Below are 19,826 nucleotides of genomic sequence, written 5' to 3' on the forward strand. Positions count from 1 at the left end.
ACTGGAAAATGTTCATATGGATCACGTGAGATATTTTACACGTACCCAGGAAACCGCTCCCCTATAAATATCGAGGGCTGAGGGGTTGGCAAAGCAACAGGCGTTTCTAAGCAACGGAAATGACGTTGAAAACAGCTCCTAAAAGTGGTTAATTTTCTATTCACTTTAACTTGTGAGTAGGGATGCAGTCTGGATAAATCTGGTTAGGTTCAGTTAACTGTAATAAATCAATACCAATTTCTGAGCTCATACACACGACACAAAAACACGTGGCAACTTATGAAGACGTTAATGATCTGCTATGTACGATATAAGGAAATTTCTCAATTCATAGATAATGTCAAGAATACATAGCGATTATTTCTATATATATGGGAGAGCATTGATTTCAATCTATTTTTTGCTCACGGCAAACTAAACAAGGTGCTAATACTGTTGAAGCATATCAGTGAAACATGCGCCGGTGTTGGAGAGATTACGCTCCATTTTTGTAACCATGATCTAGTAAAATATGGGAATTTCGTATTCTGTATATAGGTACAAATGAAATAGAATTACACAGAACTAGTGGCTTGTGCAGCAAATGCTGCAAACTAAGTTCATTAGACGTTCAAATAAACATTTTTCAGATTTATTTTCAATGAAGAATACCAGACATTCTGAAAGTTATTTGCTTCCATAATAATGAAAGATACTCTCTCTCGAGCCAATACTGAAGAGAACCACGCATATAAACATCTACACCACACCGCCATTAAATATATGAAAAAGACCCAACCCCACTTGATTAGTAACTATAAAAATATTTGATTTTTAATAACATTTTTATCTTACGTAAGTTGTAGAGCTTTCAGTAACATATACTATATATACTATATAGCCGCCACTCAGTAAAAAATAGAAATCAAAATCTAATTTAAGTTATTCTCTACATCTACTTATATAACCCCAAAACGTTTCACTTTCACATCATTAATATAGCATTAATATGTATAATTAATGAAAAATAGTCACATCACGGCATTAACTACAATAATATTTCATTTCTAATGGTAATAATGTCATCAAACCACCTCAAGTTTTGTAGTTTTTAATATCCAATACACAACTGTACCCAGAAAATTACACACCACAGAATCGAACCTGTAAATTATTTTTAGTAAGTTAAGTTTTTAATAACCAATTTAATTTGAGCTCTAAATATGTCAGCATTCTTCCAGATCATGGCCTTCGTGTAATATTGTTTACTGTAGTGTGTGTTTTGTTTTATTCTGAAATGCAGCACGGCCGACTTGATGCTCGCTTCGCTTCTTCTGAATGCAATTAGCTAGTTCTCAAAACTGACGACAGATGGATTTTGGAAAATAGGAAAATTATGTAGGAAAATTGACATTTCACTGAAAACTACTATTTTTCTGAAAAACTTTGGGTTCCAAGCTTCAAAATGAGGGGCATTTATTAAAATCCGTTCAGCCGTTTTCCCGTAATTTCCATTACCAGTTCAAATTATATATATAGATGTAGTGAGACGGACCGTGCAGAAAACCAAAGGACACCTGGAATGTTAACACAAAAAAGTGACGAGCAATTTCATTGACAGTTGAAATAGCAGCGCTGGAGTTTAATTATACATTTCGACGTCTTACATTATCTCACGAATGACTTATTTACATAAAAACTGTAGAATTAAATAAAGAAAGTTGTACATTTAGGGACTATTCTAGTGAGCATCACCATCTTTACGGATGTTATGGTGTTATCGCGAGTTACATACTTACTGGCTTTTAAGGAACCCGGAGGTTCATTGCCGTCCTCTCATAAGCCCACCATAGGTCCCTATCCTGAGCAAGATCAATCCAGTCTCTACCATCATATCCCACCTCCCTCAAATCCATTTTTATATTATCTTCCCATCTACGTCTCCGCCTCCCCAAAGGTCTTTTTCTCTCCGGCCTCCCAACTAACACTCTATATGCATTTCTAGATTCGCCCATACGTGCTACATGCCCTGCCCATCTCAAACGTCTGGATTTAATGTTCCTAATTATGTCAGGTGAAGAATAAAATGCGTGCAGTTCTGTGTTGTGTAACTTTCTCCATTCTCCTGCAACTTCAGCCCTCTTAGCCCCGAATATTTTCCGAAGCACCTTATTCTCAAACACCCTTACTCTCTGTTCCTCTCTCAAAGTGAGAGTCCAAGTTTCACAACCATAAAGAACAACCGGTAATATAACTGTTTTATAAATTCAATTTTCAGATTTTTTGACAGCAGACTGAATGACAAAAGTTTCTCAACCGAATAATAACAGGAATTTCCCATACTTATTCTGTGTTTAATTTCCTCCCGAGTATCATTTATATTTGTTACTGTTGCTCCAAGATATTTGAATTTTTCCACCTCTTCAAAGGATAAATTTCCAATTTTTATATTTCCATTTCGTACAATATTCTCGTCACGAGACATAATCATATACTTTGTCTTTTCGGAATTACTTCCAAACCTATCTCTTTACTTGCTTCAAGTTATCGCGAGTTACTATAGATAATTCTCACTTTTGATACAAGTGTATAGCCTAATTATGCTTTACATTAAAATCTCTTTATATGCATCACTTACATACTTATTATCAAATAAAGAAATTCGTTGGGAAAAGATTTGTTTTTTAATGGCAGAATAAATATGCAAACAGTAGAAAATAAATAGCATGCAAGTGCATTGTTGCGAGATACTCATCTGTTATTTTCAAACTCACCCACTACGGTTTCTTCTCAGACTAAAAACTCAGAAATACGTCACAGTCCATCAACACTTTTTCATCTTCTTACAATCATTCATAACTATCTGGCAACAATCGCAATTAGTCATAATCAATCATGCCAAGTCACTCACTAGACACAAACGCAATACCGCACAGAAGCAACTACTGTCCCACATGCGTTCACTCAAAGTTTTTCTGACTGTAGTTTCCTCTTAATTCACTTTTTTTTTTCGCCTTCTGAGTCAGAGCGAGCGGTTGGTGCCGGCAAACAAATGACGACTGAAACAGAAGACGAACGAGTCTAGTGAAGCCAGAAACTAGGCCAATGACGATGACAGCGCTACTGTTGCGGGTTCTTGACTTCACTTCCAAACTAATGGAGTGGAATCACGAAAATTTCTTCCCGAGACGAAATATTCAAGGTTAGGATCGCCCATTGTTCAACGTCCAATAATAAACGACCTCAAGACAACGCGGGTTCAACTCACGAAACGAGGTAGATAAACCCTGCGGGAAGATATTTAAATACAGAGCGCATTTATGGAAAGAGTATGCGTCAGCGGATATCATAAACAGAGCAAATGATTCTTGAAATAAAAATAAGATAGTTTAGGTGACCACACCGCGGCTCGCGAGCAGCAGGAGGCTCATTGGCCATGCTTCAGCGGCTTTTCAAAAATTCTAAAACAGCGAATTAGTGTGAATTTCTTGTCGTTGCCGCTACTATGACAACCATGTAACATTGTAGGATTTGAGGCTTTCCCGGCGTTGGATAACGAATAATTCTTCTCGGGTTCTCAGCCAGGTGAGTTGGATAGTTGCAAATATCTAACTCTTACTTACTTACTTACTTACTTACAAATGGTTTTTAAGGAACCCGGAAGTTCCTTGCCGCCCTCACATAAGCCCGCCATCGGTTCCTATCCTAAGCAAGATTAATCCAGTTTCTACCATCATATTCCACCTCCCTGAAATCCATTTTTATATTATCCTCCCATCTACGTCTCCCCAAAGGTCTTTTTTCCTCCGGTCTCTCTGCAAATATCCAACTCAGCTGACTGAAAACCCGAGAAGAATTATTCCAATTATGTCTGTCGGTTGAATCGGTCATTTGTAAAACCACATGAGTCCACATTTTTACGAAAATGATTTACCGGTAGGGATAGACGCATCATTTTCAATCAAAACAATGTAAGCTCGATCATTACTAAACATTTTTATATGCATTTTGTGTATTTTTTGTAGAACTTTTTTAAGTCAGCTATCGTATTTTTAATTTAATTTGTGAATGATATTAACCATTTTGAATTTGAATTTAGAATAACAATATAAATTAACTGAATACTGTATAATAATCTATTTCACACTGCAACAAATATTGTACTGGGATACAGGAGTTGCTATTTTGTGTACTTGATAAAACAACATGAGTCCAAGAATTAATTTTTTTCTTTTTTTTTTTTTTAGATTTAATGAAATGAGATAATGAATATACAATGCTTTCGTAAAAGAGCATACTAATTTATGGTCAGTCTCTAAAAATGTCACAGAATTAACATAAAATTCATTAAATATAGGTAGTTTTTATATTTTTCTCAAAACTTATTTTATGTGAATCATGTGGTTTTAAAAATGACCGATTCAATTTAAAAAATGCTTTCATTTTCATTTTTAACATCTGAAAAAAAAAATGTGGCTCTTTTCAACATTTGCCCTCCACATTGTGGCTTCCAAAAGTCAGGTACGTAGTTGGCCACGTCTAAATAGTAACTAACAAAGAGGCCTATCTTAAGGTATATGTACGCCTCTACATACAAAAAATTTTGTTTTGTATAATTTTGCCTGTAAAATTTTTATACAATTGAGAATAGTACCAGAAAGAGAATGAAGTGAACAGATCCCTTGAAATTATGTCTAAATTGTTTATAAAAATTATTTTGTTTATAATTTTGACATGCAACTTGAAACATGATAGCTCATACAGTTTTTAAGATAGAGCCACAATTTTTTCATTGTTTTATAGCTAAAACTATTCTTTAGTGCCTGACATAGAGCTATTTTTTATTTTTATTTACATTAATTAAATATTACCATATATGTAACTTATACTAATATTTTATGTTGCATAAATCATGTAAAAATCCATAGATAATTATTAATTACATTAATGTTATTTTACTCATTGTCAGGCACTGGGGGACATTTCAAGCTTCAAAATGACACCAATATCTTCTTGGTATCACAATATTTGGCTGAGATATGTTTGCAAGAATTAAATATTCTAAAATTACTATTTACAGGAAATGAGCCACAAACTTTCAGAGCCTAGAAGACTCCATCGTCATATGTCACCCCTTAAGCAGCTTCATGTCTGTCCATTTTCAGCTTCTTTCTGCCTCTCAAATACCTCCGCCTTGTTTTAACTTCAGGATTTGAATGTTTTTTTTTTTGGCATTTTTGTCCCTATTTCCATTGATGCAACAAATCCTGCGATGGTGTTTGTCCCAGGGTTTATGCCCATCATCCTCAGAATTGTAATTTCTACTTTTGGACTCTTATTAAAATGACGTACAACATCACTGACACAAATTTACAGTTTTATGATTAACAGTAAAAGATTATAAATTATTTCATTATGTAAAAAAGTTTTTTTTTTTCAATCTAATGATTATGTCCTGATATCTATGCATCTATTTTGGGACTAGAAAGAAGTTTATTTTACAAGCAATGCTGGACGAGGGGATTGACTGCTATGAGGATCACTCCAAACGTAATGCAGTCCAAAAGTAAGTGACAGTGGCTGATGACGCAGAATTTTGGAAAATGGGACTTATCTGGAAAACCAAAAGGCATAAATCGAAAATTCTTATATCAAATTAAAGAGAAGAAAATTCTCTATTAAAATAGTCATATTTTGAAAATTCTAATTTTTCATCATTTTTTGCGTTTTGTGGGTGTACAATATACCTTGGACTGAACAGAACTGGGCCTCCACCCTCAGGCTCAACCAGCCGTTGTGTTTTAAAGAGAAATTTGCAGATTAGTTATTGCATAGCAGTAGAAGAGGACCAAAATAAATTCAACTATGAGGATATAAATGGGAAGCTATGGCAATCCGTTTCGAAAGTCAAGGCGATCCATGTTTGGGGATGGCGACCTATAGGTTAAGAACCTCTAATATCAAAAGACCTTGGCATCCTTGGAATAAAACAATTAAGTAGCTGTAAAGGCTATCGTTTTAGTACGATAACCTAAACACTATGAGTGTCATATGTGGCGACAGAGCACAGTATACAATTTTCATTGGATATTGTGTATCATCAAGCCTATTTCATTGGCTAAGAGAAGTTGGCATGAAATTATCAGACTCATATGGGCTGAATACCGATATGTGTCGTAATAGAATGTTGTAATTGATGTGATAAATTGTGAAGTAATACAGTCTACATTAGAACATATCAAGTTCAAAAGCTTAGGAAGCCGAGATGAAGTTTGTACTGTTGACTATTAAGTTACTTAAATTAAATACGAGCAAGTAACAACTTCATTATGTTAATATTTAAATAGTTATTTTACCTGATTGAATAGTTTCAGTGTTATATTCGTCATGTCCAAACTGTGGAGTAACGGTTAGTGCGTCTGGCCGCGAAACTAGATGACCAGGGTTCGATTCCCGGTCGGGGAAAATTACCTGGTTGAGGTTTTTCCGGGGTTTTCCCTCAGCCCAATATGAGCAAATGCTGGGTAACTTTCAGTGTTGAACCCCGGACTCATTTCACCGGCATTATCACCTTCAATTCATTCAGGCGCTAAATAACCTAAGATGTTGATAAAGGGTCGTAAAATAACTTACTTAAAAATATATATCTATTTTTTTTTATTTTATTGGGTTATTTTACGACACTGTATCAACATCTAGGTTATTTAGCGTCTGAATGAAATGAAGGTGATAATGCCGGTGAAATGAGTCCGGGGTCCAGCACCGAAAGTTATTGGGTTGAGGGAAAACCCCGGAAAAAAACCTCAACCAGGTAACTTGCTCCGACCGTGATTCGAACCCGGGTCACCTGGTTTCGCAGCCAGACGCGCTGACCGTTATTCCACAGGTGTGGTATATATATATATATATATATATAGTCGGCCTGGTTGGCGAGTTGGTATAGTGCTGGCCTTCTATGCCCAAGGTTGCGGGTTCGATCCCGGGCCAGGTCGATGGCATTTAAGTGTGCTTAAATGCGACAGGCTCATGTCATTAGATTTACTGGCATGTAAAAGAACTCCTGCGAGACAAAATTCCGGCACATCCGGCGACGCTGATATAATCTCTGCAGTTGCGAGCGTCGTTAAATAAAACATAACATATATATATATATATATGGACTATATATACTGTATATATAGACTATATCGCTGGCCTTCTATGCCCAAGGTTGCGGGTTCGATCCCGGGCGAGGTGGATGGTATTTAAGGGTGCTTAAATGCGACAGGCTCATGTCAGTAGATTTACTGGCATGTAAAAGAACTCCTGCGGGACAAAATTCCAGCACATCCGGCGACGCTGATATAACCTCTGCAGTTGCGAGCGTCGTTAAATGAAACATAACATTTTAGACTATACAGAGTGTTTCCGGGCTAGTGTTACAAACTTTCAGGGATGATGGGAAGGGCACATGTATCAATTTGAGATAAAGAACCATGGTCCGGAAATGACTGAGTCGAAAGTTATAAGCAAAAATAGTTGTGTGGAAATGGAATTGTAATTTGGCACCACGTGCCCTTCTTCCCTTACCCTTTGGAACGGTCATGGAAAGATGGTATGGGCCGGATGTCTCCTACGTGGGTACTTGTCCCTGAAACAATCTGTGAGCTTGTCTACTGTTCCCATTGGCTCATCCATATTCGAAAATCAGGTCTCCTTATTCCGCTCTCGTGTTCCTCCATTTCACTAGGACTGATCGACTGGACACTGCAACTTGTACACATACACTGCTGTCTACAGACATGCATATCAGGACCGACCATGTCCGTTACACATTACGCTATCTGCATTGCTTTAGTGTAGTTTCCTGTCCCCACCCCTCAGACAGCGCACTGAATGGAATACTGTAAGTAGACAACGTAAACAACGTCAGATGAATACAGTATGTGTAAGATGTACAGATAAATACACATAAATAAGGTGTACAGAGGAATAAAATTATTTCATTTTCACACAACTATTTTCGCTTGTAACTTTCGACTAGGTCATTTCCGAAAACATCCTGTATACATTGTGATCTGGGGTAGTACCAAGACGTCGGAGATATTAACTACGAACACAGGCTAGAAAATGAAATTCTTATTTTGAAGAAATTGAAAGTGGAAGCCGGAAATATATTTTACGAAGTGTCCGGCTATCAAAATTCTGTCAGGGTCAAGGCGCTCCATCGCTGCCAGCGAGTGTAATGCATTCACCTGAACAGAGTCAGAAGACATTGCACAGACTGCGACTGAACGAGTACCAACGGTCGATTGCACACAGAAATGTCACGTACATCTTCAAACAGACTCACCGAATCTCAATCGACACCGTGAAGCGGAACACGCAAGACATCAGAATTACTTGCGTCGTGCCAGAAAAGTTGAAGCGGAAGTGGGGAGCCATTTGAGCTACAGTTAACACTGAATTCAACACCGGTGATTAAGTCCGCTTGGAGTCTGGGGAGGATGAATTGACAACACTTGTGAGAAGTCACCGCCAGAATTATGGCAAATAAGAATATGCCGAGATTGTAATTATTGGAGGAGTCTGCCTGCATCCACTCTGCATGCATTAACATGTGTGGAACAGAAAACCTTGTCTGAATTTATATGTACAGGTCTATAGCGTAAAGTCAGGAAAGATTTTTTATGACAGAAATTTGTCTCATTTGTTTCACTGCTGTTAGGGAAAATAAATAAATAAATAGTAATTCAAAATATACTTGAGTTATTATTTTCATTTTTAATTTCATTCCAATTATTTACTTATTCATTCATTTATTCATTCATTCATTCACTCATTTATTTATTCAATCATTCACTCACTCACTCATTTATTTATTCATTCACTCACTCATTTATTCATTCATTCACTCACTAATTTATCCATTCATTCATTCACTCACTCATTTATTCATTCATTCACTCACTAATTTATCCATTCATTCATTCACTCACTCATTTATTTATTTATTCATTCACTCGCTCATTTATTTATTCATTCATTCATTCACTCATTTATTCATTCATCCACTCATTTATTCATTCATTCACTCATTTATTCATTAATCCACTCATTTATTCATTCATTCACTCATTTATTCATTCATTCACTCATTTATTCATTCATCCACTCATTTATTCATTCATTCATTCACTCATTTATTCATTCATTCACTCATTTATTCATTCATTCATCCACTCATTTATTCATTAATCCACTCATTTATTCATTCATTCATTCACTCATTCATTCATTCACTCATTTATTCATTAATTCACTCATTTATTCATTCATTCACTCATTTATTCATTCATCCACTCATTTATTCATTCATTCATTCACTCATTTATTCATTCATCCACTCATTTATTCATTCACTCATTTATTCATTAATCCACTCATTTATTCATTAATCCACTCATTTATTCATTCATTCATTCACTCATTTATTCATTCATTCATTCATTCACTCACTATTCATTCATTCACTCACTATTCATTCATTCACTCATTTATTTATTTATTTACTTATTTATTTATTTATTCAATCACTAATTTATTTATTTATTTATTCATTCATTCATTTATTTATTCATCCATTAATTAATTAATTAATTCATTCATTCATTCATTCATTCATTCATTCATTCATTCATTTATTCACTCATTTATTCATTGTGGAGTGTGGCATTGTACGGGAGCAGAAACATGGACATTACGACGAAGTGAAGAAAAACGACTAGAAGCATTTGAAATGTGGATATGGAGAAGAATGGAGCGTGTGAAATGGACAGACAGAATAAGAAACGAAGCTGTGTTGGTAAGAGTGGATGAAGAAAAAATGATGCTGAAACTGATCAGAAAGAGACAAAGAAATTGGATGAGTCACTGGCTAAGAAGAAACTGTTTACTGAAGGATGTACTGGAAGGAATGATAGATAAAATTAAGATACATGGATCATATGCGGAGACTAAGAGGATGGCGGAAAATAGGAAAGATTAGACTGCAGTGAAAGACTGCCCTCAGGCAGAAAACTTTGAATGTATGAATGAATTTGCCTAAAAATCCATCGATAAGTAGATATTTTCTGTTTGTACATTAAGATATAATAGTAGAAGTAATAATAATAATAATAATAATAATAATAATAATAATAATAATAATAATAATAATAATAATAATAATAATAATAACAATATAATAATAATAATAATAATAATAATAATAATAATAATAATGATAATAATAATAATAGTGGTTGGAGGAGAAGATATAATACTTCATTTTCTAAATTTTAATGTCTTCGCTTGAAAAATGCTCTTCCGAAAATATAACCTCCTTTCAAAAATGTAATCTTTTACTCTAAACTGTTCCTTACTTCTACATTTTCTTCTTTTTTGTTTTATTCCATGGTTAAATTTAAGATTAATGATATTATAATCAAAATTAACTTGTTTAACTCACTCACTCCCCTGCCATTGTGAAAAAAAGTTTATCACTTTTGAAAATTCGCGAGCTTCGGGCAGAATGTGAAGCGCGGTAACCACTACAAGGCCATCAAAGACAAACAGAAGCCTAAATTACAGAACTCTATTTAGATTATATAATTTCGTTATCGTAAGTATTCAATATAGAGCGTAAACAATACTATTGGGGCTAATGGGATGAGAGGGAGGCATAATTACAACTGACGGAGAAAATAATGACTATAAACACGATAAACGAAACAATTTCTCTCCACTCATAAAATATTAAGTCCAGACACTGAAAGAAAAGTCCCAGCTGACGCGTCCTTGAACCCCAAGAACCTAACCTCGTTAAAGAACTTAAATAGACGGGTTAGGACGGCTACGCAACTGTTTGAAGACACGCAAACGCACAGACATACTTCAGAAAGTTCAGCAAACATGTGTTTCATTTCAAGAGTATATAAAGAACAACCAAAACTTTATATGAAATTGTAAAGGATTACGGACTTAAAATAAACGTATATGAAACCAATCCACTGGCATTGCAGGGAAAAGATAGCTAGAGAAGTTTATACAGGGTGATTCAAAACCTCTGCGACAAACTCTGAGGGATGATAGATCTAACAATAAGGAACCCTTTTTGTTAAACAACCTAAGTTACCGTCGAAAATGTTTCTGCGCGGGCGTATGTCAATGTATGCGAATGTGTGCACCCCTGTTTGTTTGTTGATATATATTTGTAAGAGACGAGAAGGGTTGTTGTTGTTTGTTTAATTTTAATGTTCAATACCTTTTCCTTTCAGTTCAGTCTAATCATCAATTGAGAATGGATGTCTACACTTTCCCGATTTAGCCGACATGGTAATGTGTTAGAATTTAGTAGTATTTATTTAGAGATAAGGCTGTCAGGCCTTCTCTGCCCCTCTACCAGGGGATTACAACTATCTTTATTATATTAATGTGCTAATGATTATCTTTTTAGGTCGTGTATTTACTCTGAAACGGTTAGACATTCTTGTATATCTTTGAATTGATTATTCCTCAAACATCTCATTCATCTTTAACAGGATCCATTCTTTCATTAAGGTGCATTCTTCTACATAATTCATGTGAATTGTAACTGTGACCACAATTTTGTATTATATTGTTTATTGCTTATAAAATATGTATTTTGATGCCAACTATAACCCTAATATACCTCAGGGTGAAATAGGGTTTATTAAATTGGATAATAAAAAACTATAATATGAAGAATAAAATTATAATTAATATTAAATTTACAATTACAATAAAAATTAAATTACGACAAGATTACCTGATTAATGAAAGCTAGACATTTTATCATAGAAGTTAAGAACAAAGAATATTTTTGTATTTACTGAATTACAAATTAAACCTACAATAACAAAATTCTATAGTGATGAAATTACCATATATTGAGATATTTTGTGATAGATTAAGAGCACTATTTACAATAAACCGTGTCTGAACGAGTCTCAATTACTGACCAAGTGCCTAGTAAGTTTGCGTTTGAATTCAATTTTATTTCGACAGTGCCTGATGCTAGCAGGTAACGAATTACAGAGTCTCGGCAGGGCTATTGTGAAAGAGGATGAGTATGAGGAGGTGCGATGGGATGGTATGGGGATGTGTTATGGGGAGGCTCGCGGAAACGGAAGAAGAACTCTCCACATGTACCAGCAACAGTTTCAAAACAGAAATCACCCTCACCACACAATATCAGCGCCTTTGCACAAGGCACACTCCCAATTTTTATCACACTCATTGAATTTTTTTTTTCTATAGAAACAAATACACGTAACGAAATCACTTGCCTACAAGGAACACTTCCAATCTTTTATTTAAATTCTATTAATAATATTTTATACAACACAGATACGTACAAAACTAAATCACTTAAGAAAAGACACACTCCCGCAATTTATCATATGATTTATTGAATCATTCTGTTCTTAAAATATATATGTACGAAACAAAATTCCCTCGTTTCGTAGTAGCACAGTCTACTATATACAGTCGCGAAGCTCAATATGTAGTAAAAATGCAAACATGGGTAGTTGCCCACCACTAGGATCGCTACTATTGCCTCATCATCACAGATCTCTCCTAGCAGATGACAAAATATGTTACACTTTCGTTGTGTTCTTTTGGAAAAATTAACAGGTTCCTTCCATTATTGAAATATTAAATGCATAAAGTTCATTTATTATTTTAATGAAATATATTAAATTCCACCATACACTCGAAGATACCTGCAAGAAATAGGTTAATATTATTTTTGTTTGTGCAAAACGAACTGAAATTTACTATAATCGCTTCACTCATTCAAGATTATAGCGATAATTAACTATGAAACCAATAAATATTAATTTGCATTTCCCTTTACAACAATAATAATGGAAATATGAATTAATGGGAGTAACTTACGTGTACCGGTACTTGTAGTGTAGGCTTACGTAGTTAACAAAGTGGGATGAAGTTAAGCAATAATAATCACACCAGAATTGGAAATAAAATGTGATCAATAAATTTTATTGTAATAGACTTACTTTTTCTACGTCTCTAGTAAAGTAACAAATAAAAATAACAACAAAATTAACAGCTATAATTAAAAACATATCCTTTGAAAAAAAAAAAGTAGGCCTAAGTTGTCTGAAAATGTACAATTATTCAAGGAATCAGCTGATACAGACGTAGAATTAGTGCAAAGCTTTTGTTTCTCAGCTGCAGGTAATAACAGAACAGGTTTATTTGAAACATCAAATAAAGTTGGAACTGCATTCCAGATTAATTTATTTTTGTTTTCATTCATAAATTGTGTGTTTTCGAAATGAAGAGAGCAAAACTTTATATTATTATAAAGATATGCTTCATTCTTTGTCATTAGATCTTCCCTCCTGCTGTTTATTAACCACTTTTTGCATCTAGAAGTAAAATAAGAAATAGATGTTAGGATTTTCCTTCACGAGCATCAATGTGAAATACGCAACGATCTAGCACTCGATGGAAATACGACACAGTCCAAAGTCGACAGTGGACAGTCTATTGTTTCTAGTTGCTAACCGCTTGGAGCGCTTTATCGCGAGATTTGCAAAAAATCACCTCAAGCTTCGCGACTGTATATAGTAGACTGTGGTAGCGTTTACTGCTACTAAACAGGGGCGGCTTTCGAAGAGGGGCTGCGGAGCTGCAGCACCCCCAGACATTTGTGGCTCTTGTCTCGTTTTATGTTGTGAAATACATTTATTATACAGTCTCTATTTAGCGGCTCGAATTAAAAAAAAACGCTCTCAATGACATGCACGCAATCGTTAGTGAAGTCGCTTCCTCCCCTGATGCTGCCAGAGCGAAACCAGAGACAAGGACGGATTGGTGAAGCCACTTCCTCCCCTGGAGCTGCTAGTCTCGTCTCGGATGTTTTGCGCGTTAGTTTTACCCCTCCCCCTGCTGCCCCTCGCCGTGAATCCAGAGTCTCCAGGCGCTGCAAAATTTGCAGCAGTTTGTCAGTAGCGCGCAGTTTTAAATACGTTTTCTTCAACGTTGTGAGTATAACAAGTGCAACAAAGTTTTTATTCTGTACAATATTTACAGTCTATTCAGTTCAGTACCTTAACAGTTCAGGAGAAATGTGAAAGTAAGTGCCCATCAGTTGAATCTCATAATGGAAAGAGCCGCTAAACAAAATACAAAGGCTCGCATATTTTTTACTAATTTATCCAGTATCCCTGCTTTCTTCTCTCGATCTCCTCACAGACTGTATTAGATTAATGTGTTTCAAAGACAATTCCATCAGCTGGGGCAACAAGATGAATTTAAAATAAGAACAGTAAATGTTGTTCATGAGAAGAAGGAGCCATTGCTAGAATGTTTTCAAACCATAATGGAATCTGAAAAATTTAACAACATCACAATAAATGAGGCAAGCGCCCTGGTGCATACTCTTGAATATCCTGAATTCAATTTCTGGCTCAGTTATTTTTTTTTTCATTTATTGATGTATCACATATATATATATATATATATATATATACAACCAACTACAACATCGCCAGTTAGATATTTCTAAGGTTCAAATCTGCATATAAAAAATTAAATTATGATTTATTTAACTACACTCGCAACTGCCGGGTTTATATCAACGTCGCCGATGTGCCGGAATTTTGTCCCGCAGGATTCTTTTAAATGCCAGTAAATCTACTGACATGAGCCTGCCTCATTTAAACACAACTTACAAGACAAGGCGCAAGGAATTAATCTTTAAATTAATTAAGTTGCTTGGTTTATTTTTGTATGCAGCCCCCCTTAAGTCAATACCCACGAGCCGCCACTGCTACTAAACCAGGAACCCATACTCAATTCACGACGAAGAAATTGAAGATTGACTTCCCTCTCATAAGAACATGATCGTACTATTGCTTTAGTAATACGCAAGGAATTGTGTGGTGTATGTGTACGAATTATTATTGTTATTTCAACAGCTACATAAAGAAAGGTATATGTCAAAACTTTTCGTCTCGTGCTCTTCTGAACGTCACTGCTATTCAACATTAAGAATGACAACAAATAGTGGATCCGTCGCCTGGAAACGGCAATTCTACAGTGAACGCACAAGAGTCGTGAACCCTGCCTTCTCTTCTCTTCTCTCTCCTCCATCTGTCAGCAAGGTCAAGTTACGATCAGACTCTATGTCGCCTGACTGTTGCTCGGCATGCATAATTTCATTATACAGGGACATCATTTTATTTTTACTAACATTTTTAATATTAACCTGGCTATATCCTTGGATTAAAGGTCTAAAACCTGAAACACCGCTTGCTCCCCCTTCCAAGACTGGAGTTCGATGATACTGGCGTAAAATACAAATCACTCTACTAGGTATAGGAGAGAAGAAAAGTAGTTCATTTACGTAAACTAGGAAATATCGCAATTTTGAGTTTGATAATATTCATTAGGTTTTCGTTTAATCAAAATACAGTACTGTATTAACAATAAGTGTTTTTACTCACGAACTGAGCTGTCCATGCGAACGTATTCATTACGCAGTGTATATTATACTGTCTACAGCACATTAGCGTACAATATAGAGAATGAAGTTAAATTGAAAAATAATCATAATATGGATATTTAAACACATTTTTGAAAATGGTGGCCGTTCATTTCCATACAGGCTTCAGTTCTTTTGTGCATATTATCGCACTATAGCCTATTGTACCTAATTCCAATTACCAGTTTCGTCCTTCGTACTAGTAACTCATGTTGAAATAATTCTGTACCTACTCTATAAAAGAGTACCTTACGTACTGTAAATTCAATCTTCACTTCTGCCCGATCCGAAAAGATAAAATTACTCAGACATACTATCTACTGTCCGTTAAAGTGGTTTTGTCACACGGTCGTAGAAAGGGAGGAAATCACGTGACAATTACTCAACGAGTCCCTTCCATTTAAGTTATTTTAAACAGTTGTATAATATTACGTAGACGTCCAATTCCTAACAGAAATTAATGTTTTCAGAAAAGATCTAAGACAGTCCAGCTACTAAACTTTACAGAGGGGCGAACAGAAGCAGGTGCGGGAAACCGGGATGCGACGTAGGCAAACGGACGACAGTACGTGTGCGAAAATATGATTCAATGTTGAAAACTCTTTCGTCACTGGAAAACGCGAACGTATTTCTGGAACGTACTATACTCACTAACTCTGTACTGCATACGCGGCCTCGGTTCTGTGTGGGGAACTGTTGAAAGTTTACTAGTAGATATATTTTATTTTATTGGGTTATTTTACGACGCTGTATCAACATCTCAGGTTATTTAGCGTCTGAATGAAATGAAGGTGATAATGCCGGTGAAATGAATCCGGAGTCCAGCACCGAAAGTTACCCAGCATTTGCTCGTATTGGGTTGAGGGAAAACCCCGGGAAAAACCTCAACCAGGTAATTTGCCCCGACCGGGATTCGAACCCGGGCCACCTGGTTTCGCGGCTGACCGTTACTCCACAGGTGTGGACTTTTACTAGTAGAAGGGGTAGGAGTGAAGTACATTAAAAAACTCAGGTACAAGAAAAATTGAAGTAAAAATAAAATGATGTCCCTGTATGTAAACTACACGTCCGAATCCTCTAGGTTTCAAGACAAACTAGAAAATAAAGTGTCATGAAAACACATACACTTCTTCATTACAGTTTTGACAATCCGCCCAGACGTTTTTGAGCTCTGTCCCAGCACAGTCCCTTTTCAGGTACTATTTCTCGCTGCTCGAATTTGTTTCACTCTTTAATGCTTTCTGCAACTTGTCCATAGCACTCGCTTCTACTGGATGTTCAGTTCAAAGTGTGGCATGGCTCGCTGTATGTCATGTGGCTAGAGAATTCAATCTTCCTACACTTCCACAGAGGCGTATTACCTATGTGCCAGAGAAGTTGCCTAGCAAGTACGGCGTTCATTCTAAAGAGTACTTACCGATACGTACGGTAACGCCAGTAGTGGCAGGAATGTGAACTGTTTAGAAACACGTACTGAGGTGAGTTTTTTCTTACTGTCGGGATATGGAGAGAGGGTTAAGACGATTACTTACGTATTTGTTGACGTTAACTTGGACGGTCAACATGGACACGGAGCATTTGATTTGTGTTGTGGAATGTTGCCGTACGCAACCGATGATAACAAATACCCTGCGTACGACTTGCCCGCGCAAAACACAGTTCGAAAGAGGTTATGGTAGCACTCAGACTATACAGACCGCCATCTGTTGCTACGACGTTCAAGTTATACCGTACACGTTCTGAAGTTCAGATTGAACGCCTTCATTAATAGGCAACTTCTCTGACATAAAAGCTGAAACTCGCTTCAAATCGCTGACTCACAACAGTGACGTCATGACACACTTTGTAATGAACAATGTTGCCAATTCAGCGGTTTTCCCGCTAAATCTAGCTTTTTTTGGATAACCATTTCGCGGGTAAAATTATATTATCCCGCTTAGCGGGAATACTAGCGGTTTTTAATCTTTAAAATTTCTGAAATGAAATTCATATTAGCATTATAAGCGACTTTCATAATAACGTTTAATTCGTTCAGTGTGTGTTCTGTGAAATAATGGATGTGTCAATGTAGAGATAATTCCATATTATATATGTTGCCGTTAAAACCCGAAATCCGTCAAAACCAGTTTCATCTAGTAAAAACTAGTTTAAGCAAATACAGATAGAAAGTGAGTTTTCGTATAATCTAGAATCAATGTCAGGTTAGGTTTGGTATGTTTACGTTTTTGTTTGGTAAAAGCCTAAAAAAACTCTATACAAACCAAACCTAACTTGTCATTGACTCTAGATCTTACGAAAATTCGCTTTCTATCTATCTGTATTTTCAAACTAGTTTTTATTAGTTGAAACTGGTTTTGTCGGATTTTGGGTTTTAACGGTAACATATATCGTGCAATAAGAATTTAAATATGTTGTGTCTGTGATAAAAGTGTTCCAAATTGCTTTACAGCGCCACATGGGGAATGAAAAAAGTATCCAATATTTGTTACATTGGCAGGCGGATGCTCTATCTTGACCGTTATTATTATTATTATTATTATTATTATTATTATTATTATTATTATTATTATTATTACTGTATATTAAAATCTAGAGATATTTACTAGAAAATCGCGGGTTTTCGAAAGTCATCTAGCGGGATTATACGAACAACTGTTGGCAACACTGGAAATGAACATCCAATAGTATTTTGGACTGTTCGAATATGAGAGGGGATATCAAGATGCTACAGAGTTGCCCTACTTCATAGGCATCCAACAATACACACAAGTGTAGCGTGTAAACTAAAATACCTCAGTCTTTTGAACTAAGCAAATACTGTATTTGGAAGAATTTCACAACGTTTTGGAACTACTGTCTGTGTCCTGAATAGACCCTTTACAGTCCGTAGCCCGTGACTTCCACGAAACGAAGACCAGCACACGAAACTTGTGCAGAGTTAGTCACGATAGGGAAGTCATGCAATTTCAGGCGCAGGCTGGGTATGTTACATTCATATTCTGGACAGCTTGTACTTCGAAACAACACCTTGTGTTAAAAAAACTAGGTACGCTTCCAGGATACTTGCGACGTTAAGTGAAACTTAAATTGGAACAAACATCCCTCTGCAAGAAAAGGAGAAACTTTACAGCTTCGTGCTGTATAGAAATTAGAAACCTTACGGGACGGAAGGCATCTTAATCTCTTTGAGGAAGTCAGCGGCTTAGACACTGAATTCAGTGGCGGAAATTTTGCTACATGTATATGAGCACTCACAAGATTCCTAGCAATCGGAATGAATATCACGTCCGCTTTAAATCACTCAAAGTTTCTCAGTAAAGTTTCTTATTTGATTCCCATGCAGGGGTGCAGTCGTAAATAAAATAGTATCAGAAAAGTTTATTATTATTACTATTATTATTGTTATTATTATTATTCATGGTCATCATTACTCCTGTTATCATTATCACTAGCATTATTATGATTACTACTAGCCGTACCCGTGCGCTCCACTGCACCTGTTAGAAATAAATATAAAGTAATTACATAAATAAAATAGGACGTTTGATCCAGGGAACATTCGTGTTTGATAGAAGGATAAATCGTTTAATATGTTACTTAATTTAAATTGTATTGAAATAATTAAAATGCGGTCATTTTGGTCCAGAGAGCTCTCAGAAGTTACTGTAATAACATTATAGCATTATGTCCATCTAGAGAAACTACACTTTCCAATGGTGAAATAATAATTAATTATACAAATCGGTTAATTTAGCTTCCGATATTACTTCATACAAACACAGAAACATCCTCTGTAGGCTATGTTTCATAGCTTTCGATTGTTGTTGTCCAAGGCCCATTTTAGACGTAGTCATTTCTTTTTCATTTCATTACACCGCCTTAGATGGCATTGTATTTTAATTTTAAAACTCGTTTATCTCATTAAATATATCAGTCCTATCAAAATGTTGCAAAGGATAAAAGTTATCGGAAATCATTTTTAAAGAAACTTTTGTTATGCAACATATTTCACAAAAATCAATAATAAGCGAATATTTCGATTTATTTAATTCAGGCCCCCTTATAACGCCCCTTTTAAATAACGTATTTTGAATGTCATATAGCCTAAAATCTAAGGTACAACGAACTTAATTTATATTCCAATTTTCATATAAATCGGTTCAGCCATTATCGCGTGAAAAGGTAAGAAACATCCAGACAGACAGACAGACAGACAGACAGACAGACATACAAACAAAAATAAAAAAAAAAGCGATTTTCGGTTTCAGGGTGGTTAATTATATATGTT

General features: G+C 35.6%; 1 protein-coding gene across 5 annotated transcripts in view; it reads right to left on the reverse strand.

Annotated features, from left to right (window-relative positions):
• nuf (rab11 family-interacting protein nuf) overlaps window positions 1-19,826 on the reverse strand; it is a 791,668-nt gene that overhangs the window by 725,595 nt on the left and 46,247 nt on the right. The window contains exon 1 of one of the 5 annotated variants that reach the window (XM_069832011.1): window positions 2,754-2,974. The exons of the other annotated variants lie outside the window; for them this stretch is intronic. The gene's annotated coding sequence lies outside the window, so the exon portion shown is untranslated. Of the gene's footprint in view, window positions 1-2,753; window positions 2,975-19,826 lie in introns of those variants that run through there. 5 annotated transcript variants of the gene reach the window in all.

Source organism: Periplaneta americana, chromosome 7 (assembly GCF_040183065.1).
Source record: "Periplaneta americana isolate PAMFEO1 chromosome 7, P.americana_PAMFEO1_priV1, whole genome shotgun sequence".
Taxonomy (NCBI): Eukaryota; Metazoa; Arthropoda; class Insecta; order Blattodea; family Blattidae; genus Periplaneta; species Periplaneta americana.